Genomic DNA, 6,898 nt, shown 5'->3' on the forward strand with positions numbered 1-6,898 from the left:
CTGCAATCGGATTTCCTCAGGCTACAAGATAGAGTTCCTCTCTTGGTCGCAAAACAGATTCTTCCCCTCCAGCATACCCGTTCTCTCGGCTTGCTGGGAGGCCCTGTTGGGGGAAGTAAGGGACCTGCTGAGTCGCGGGGTGATAGTACCTGTTCTGGAATCGGAAGGTTTCCAGAGGTTCTACTCAAACCTGTTTGTAGTCCCCAAAAAGGAAGGGGTACGTCCAATCTTGGACCTGAAAGCCCTCAATTACTTTGTGAAAGTACAGAGGTTCAGAATGGAATCAGTTCGCTCAGTAGTCGCCGCACTCCATCAAGGGGACTTCCTGGTGTCCTTAGACATTCAGCATGCATACCTGCACATACCCATATGCCTTTGGCATCAGAGGTTTCTGCGATTTGCAGTGGGGAAGCCCACTACCAGTTTGTGGCTCTCCCATTTGATTTGGCATCAGCCACCAAGTCTTTACCAAGGTATTGACTCCTGTTTTGGCATTGCTGCAGCAACGCAGGATCACGATCGTGGGATACCTAGATGGTCTCCTCCTGAAAGCATCTTCCGCCTCAGAGTAAGGCCGCGTACACACGGGCGGGCTGTCTGTCCAACTTAGTCCGCTGAAACGTGTTTCAGCGGACAGTCCGCTCGTGTGTGGGCTTCAGCGGACTTTTTCAGCGGACAGTCTGGCGGACTAAGTCTTTCGGAATTTCCGTAATACAGTCCGTCCAAACTTGGTTTCAGCAGACAGTCCGCTCGTGAGCAGGCAAGTTGGACGGACTAAGTATGGCGCATGCTCAGAAAGGATTTACACGGCGAAAGGTTGCATTGCTGTGTATTGGACATCGTATTTCTAGTCCCGTCGTACGTGCTGTACACGTCATCGTGCAAGCTTTCAGCGGACTGTCTGTTCGTCGTGTGTGGTCAAGTCCGTTCATTCAAAAGTAGGACGGACTGTCTGTTGGATTGTCTGACGGACTTAGTTGGCCAGACAATCCTCTCGTGTGTACGCTGCCTTAGAGGAGGATGTGGCGATCACCATGCAGACCCTGCAGGAATTTTGGTGGCTGTTGAACCTAAAAAAGTCGGTGAGTGTACCGGCTCAGCATTTGGAATACCTAGGCTTACTGCTGGACTCCATGGAAGCGAGAGTGTTTCTCCCTTCAGACACGCTGCAGATTCTCAGAGCCGCAGTAAAACTGTTGATGAACCACAGGTGGTCGTCGCTATGCTTCTGCATGCGAGTTATGGGGCTCATGGCGGCCTCCTTCGAGGCACTTCCTTTCCAGTTTCACACCAGAGTCCTGCATAAGGAGATCTTGACAAAATGAGAAAAATCTCCATTGTCCCTGGATCAGCAGATTTAGGTGAGCCTGTTAGTCAGGGATTCCCTGCTCTGGTGGCTGAGGTCCCCGGCACTTCGGTCCGGGAAGTCGTTCATACCTCTGAAATGGACAATGATCACAACGGACGCCAGCCTAACCGGCTGGAGTGGAATTATGGGAGTTCAGTCGACCCAGGGCCTCTGGTCGGTGGAGGAATTCAAGTTGCCGATCAATTTGCTCGAGCTGAGAGCAATCAGGCTATGCCTCTCAACATGGTCCATAAGACCTTGAGGGCATCCGATCAGGATCCAGTCAGACAACGCCATGGCAGTGGTATACGTCAATCACCAAGGAGGAACAAGAAGCTCAGCCGCTGCATGGGAGGTTGCTCACATCCTTTAATGGGCAGAGCGACATATACCGGCCCTGTCGGCCATTTGCATCTTGGGAGTGGAGAATTGGCAGGCAGACTATCTTAGTCGCCAGTTGCTGGACCCAGGAGAATGGGCATTGCATCTGGAGGTGTTCAGGCTACTGTGCCTGCGATGGGGCACACCAGACGTGGATCTTCTGGCCTCCCATCTCAATCAAAAGGTGCAGAGATTCGTGTCCAGGACAAGAGATCCTTGGGCAGAGCGCTAGTGGCTCCGTGGGATCAGTACCAGCTGATCTATGCCTTTCCCCCGCTGAAACTGTTGCCATGTCTGCTCTGCAGAGTGGAGGCCGAGGGAATCCCAGTAATACTGATTGCCCCAGTTTGGCCTCAGCGTCCTTGGTACGCAGACCTAGTGCGCCTGGTGGCGGATGCCCCTTGGCGACTGCCGTTACAAGAGGACCTTCTGTCTCAAGGTTCGATTCTCCATCCTGCTTTACCATTGCTGGTTTTAACGGTATGGCTATTGAGAGCCAGGTGTTGAGGAACTGGGGTCTTTCGGACTATGCTGAGAGCACGGACATCTTCTTCCTGGAAGATATATCATCATACCTGGAAGGCCTACATCTCCATGTGTGAGGAGAAAGGTTGGCGTCCGCGCTCCTTTTCTATATCCAGGATCCTGCTGTTTCTACAGCAAGGAGTAGACCAGAGATTGACTTTAAGCACCATCAAAGGGCAAATATCAGCTTTGGCTGTCTTTTTTCAGAGACCCCTGGCATCTCACTCTCTAATGAGCACTTTTGTTCAAGGTGTCCGACATGTAATTCCTCCGGTGCGTCCAACGTTACCCGAGTGGGATCTGAACCTGGTGTTATCGGCGCTTCACAAACTGCCATTTGAAAATATTAGAGAGATCCCTCTGTTGACTCTTTCCCAGAAAGTGGTTTTTTTAGTGGCCATTACTTCGGCCAGGGGGGTTTCGGAAATGGCAGCCTTGTCTTGCAAGTCACCCTATCTGCTTATCCACAAGGATAAGGCGGTGTTGCGTCCACAACCTTCTTTTCTGCCGAAGGTGGTTTTGGCGTTCCACATCAATGAAGACATTGTTTTACCATCTCTGTGTCTGAAGCTGACACGTACTAAGGAGGTGGCCCTTCACTCCCTGGACATGGTTCGGGCTTTGAGGGTGTATTTGTCTGCTACCGCTCTCTTTCGGAAGTCAGACTCCTTGTTTATTTTGGTGGCTGGTCCGAAAAAAGGCATGTCGGTCTCGTCTGCCACCATTTCCAGGTAGATCAGACAGATTGTAGTACAGGCCTATGCCTTGAAGGGGCAGGTGCCCCCCTTTCCGGTCACGGCCCACTCCACAAGGGCAATCAGAACGTCTTGGGCCTTTCCAAAATCAAGCGCCTGTCGCTCAAGTGCGTAAAGCGGCGACTTGGTCGTCTGTTCACACTTTTACAAGATTTTACAAGGTAGATGTCAGTGCATTGGCTGATGCCTGTTTTGGCAGCAAAGTTTTTCTGGTGGCTGTATAATTGCAATTGCATATACATTTTTTCCAGTTTTTTTAGTAAAAACGCAGTACTTTTAGGTAAATGCACTTTTGCATTTGTTACCGCAGTTCTGGTGTGGTTTGAAGGTAGTGCCTCTCTGTTGAGAAGCACTCTGTTTTTTTGTGGGTAAAAAAGTTTAGTTATTTCCACACACTATCGTTTTTGTGGGTGCGACGTCACGCGGGTTGCGTCGGGAACTGACAGGAGCCATAATTATGGCTCTGGGCGCTGAGGAGAGCAGTGGAGGGGCGGAGAATAGGCACACCTTTAGGAAGGAGGAGAACCACACCTATACTCAATCGAACAATTAAGCAAGTGATATAAATAGGGTGTAGCAGTCAGGACTCATTCATTTGATTCCTGGAACACCATACGATACAGATCATTGAAACAGGTTTATTTCCTCTTGCTTTGTTTTTCTCTGTTTAATATAATGTGACGTTGAATAACTATATTACTTTATATTTAGTTGTAGGGCTGCTGCGGTACTGGGGTCTCTCTCTCTTTTTTTAACTTGCCATAATGGGGCTAACTTAATCATCTGCAGGCTACAAAACAAGTATACAGGTATTATATTATCAATCATTAATGCTACTAATATCTTTTTAGTTTTCACTGCACTTTCTATCACTAATACTATCACAGTCACATCACCATATGCAGATGGGGTCAGTGGTTTAAACACACTCCTATGTCAGTTTTTTTTCTCCACAACCTACACATTTTGGTTTGTTCGCACCACTTGTTAATCATTTACGAATAATAGTAACACCACTTCACAATAACGATAATCATCATACTGGTGACTCCACAGTTTTTTACTAAATTGCTTTTGTATAAACATATATTATTTGGGCAACTATCGTATATACTCGAGTATAAGCCGAGATTTTCAGCCTCTTTTTTGAGGCTGAAAGTGCCCCCCTCGGCTTATACTCGAGTCATCGCCGTCTGCCTGCCCGATCAGCGTGTCGAGCAGACAGACGGCGGCCATTCTACTATTCAAAAGCCGCGCCTCCCTGTCTGTGATAGGCGGAACACTCAATTTCCCAGCAGTCAGTGTTCCGCCTATCACGGACATCCGCTCATTCTCATACTATGGACGAGGATGAGAGGATGTCCGTGATAGGCGGAACACTGACTGCTGGGAAATTGAGTGTTCCGCCTATCACAGAGAGGGAGGCGCGGCTTTTGAACAGAGGAATGGCCGCCGTCTGGCAGACCAGGAGGAGAGCGTAGCACACAGAGGCTGCAGATTGGCACAGGTAGGCAGGGATGGACGGGCAGCACAGCACAGCGACGGACGGGACACAGGGACACAGGGACGGACGGGACACAGGGACGGACGGGACACAGGAATGGACACAGGGATGGACACAGGGATGGACGGGACACAGGGATGGACACAGGGATGTCTCACCCTCAGCTTATACACGAGTCAATAAGTTTCCCAGTTTTTTTGTGGTAAATTGGGGGCCTCGGCTTATATTCGGGTCGGCCTATACTCGAGTATATACGGTAAGCATTACTTTTCTTCCACTTTCTATTTCTTATTTATATTTATATATGCACTTATATAATAGTACAATATTGTAACACAACATTTATATATTCACTTAGAATATCTTGACGTGGAACACTTAATTTATATTTTATTATAGTTCAATTTTTTTAGGTGTGGCCACCTAGGGTGTGCCAAGAACCTCCTCTTCTGTTCCTCTGGTTCCCCTGGATAAACTCCAGATACTGTCAATTCTTGCAAGTCAGCGATCAATTCCCCCGTGAAGTCATTTTCCTCTCCCCCCCCCCCTTCTTTCCCCCAGTTTGGTGGGTGGGTGAAGTGGGTTAGAACAGCAGGGCAGCGGTACCAGGATGACCCTTTGAGTGAAGGGACTAATTTCTTTTTCAGATTTTAATAAAAGTCTCTGGTTGAACAGGTATAATTAGCTAATTTGTAGGCTAAAAAACTTTATTGAAAGTCTTTTTTCTTTTGACTATTTGCAGACTATACAATATAATCACCCCTTCTGCTTGGGTTTTGTCATGCATTTGTTATGCATTGGGGTAGCATGGGTGCTATTTGTGGCTTTTGAAATATTGATGCATTTGTAAATTGTTCCTGTAACTATCTTTGTACCAAATGTTGCATATATCCTTTACCCACCGATATGCTGTAATAACATATACCAGAGTCCGTATTTTAAATTTATGACGGCGATTAAGCCTTTGAACTAATAAAATAAATATATTTTTACTAATTTATTTTTGCTTCTTGTCGCTGCCTGAAAACCCCAAGGGGAACCTGTCCTTTCATTCTTTTTATAATATTTAGGGGTGTGCAGCCAGCTCGTTATTTTATTTCCATGCACTTTCTCTTTTTTTTTTCTTGCATAAAGTTTATACTAGTTCCCACATGCCATGGTGGGTGAAGTTTTATGCTGTTTTCCCAACCCCTCGTTTTTGGCACTGCTTGGGGACGTCCCAATGGTCTAAGAGAGGAGCTGTGTCAGTCAGTGAATATAAGAGAACATAGGATTTTTTGTACTCACCGTAAAATCCCTTTCTCTGTAATTCACCAACTGACCCGGCCCTCCTATTTTTCTCTATGTTTTACTGCTTGTTTACGTACGGAAGCTGCAAGGCAGGCTGTGGAGTGGTTACCTAAGGGACCGCCCCTTGGGCGGCACTAGAAAGTTCTAGTTTTTATATTACATGTTAACATGTTATGCCTAGTCCTCTCCTAAAGGTGGCATAACAACCCAATGATCTAAGAGAGGAGCTGTGTCAGTCGGTGAATTACAGAGAAAAGGATTTTACGTTGAGTACAAAAAATCCTATTTTCTTCCAATTTTAATGAGTGGCCACGTGTCTCATTAAACTGCCTTCTGCCAAAAAGTTTTATCCCTATTGTGAGGTCACCAGTATGGTATTTGTAAATTGAAATCCTATCCCCTCTCAAGCGTCTCTTCTCAGTGGCTATCAATCTATCCAATCAGAGCCGAGAAAACAGGTAGAGGGGAAGAGTGCATCTCCGGCGTGGGAATTACAGGGCTCAGGTGAGTAAAACGGGGGGGGGGGGGGGGGAGGTTCTGGGGGGCTGGTTACTGACAGAAGTTTTTTCACCTTAATGCATAGGATGCATTAAGGTCAAAAAACACGAGGGTTTACAACCCCTTTAAGTGCAACAATCTAAAAAATGTAAATTCCAAAGTGCTATAATGATGTGAACCTCCCAACTAAAAAGTTATTACACTTGAAGGTAGTTTGATAGGCACTAATAGACTGCACTGATTGGCAGCATTGATGGGCACTAATTGGTAGCACTGATAGGTGGCACTGATAGGCCGCGTACACACGGGCGGACTGTTCGCCCAACTTAGTTCGTCAAACAATCCGACAAACAGTCCGCTCAAAATTTGCATGAACGGACTTGACCACACACGATGAACGAACAGTCCGCTGAAAACGAGCGTGATGACGTGTACAGCACATACGACGGGACTAGAAAAACGACGTCCTATACACTGCAATGCAACCTTCGGCCGTGTAAACCCTTTCTGAGTATGCGCGATACTTAGTCCGTCCAACTTGCCTACACACGAGCGGACTGTCCGCTGAAACCAAGTTTGGACGGACAAAACCAAGTT

The sequence above is a fragment of the Lithobates pipiens genome, unplaced genomic scaffold (assembly GCF_037356315.1).
Source record: "Lithobates pipiens isolate NorthernLeopardFrog02 unplaced genomic scaffold, aLitPip1_a1.2 Scaffold_28, whole genome shotgun sequence".
NCBI classification, from domain to species: domain Eukaryota; kingdom Metazoa; phylum Chordata; class Amphibia; order Anura; family Ranidae; genus Lithobates; species Lithobates pipiens.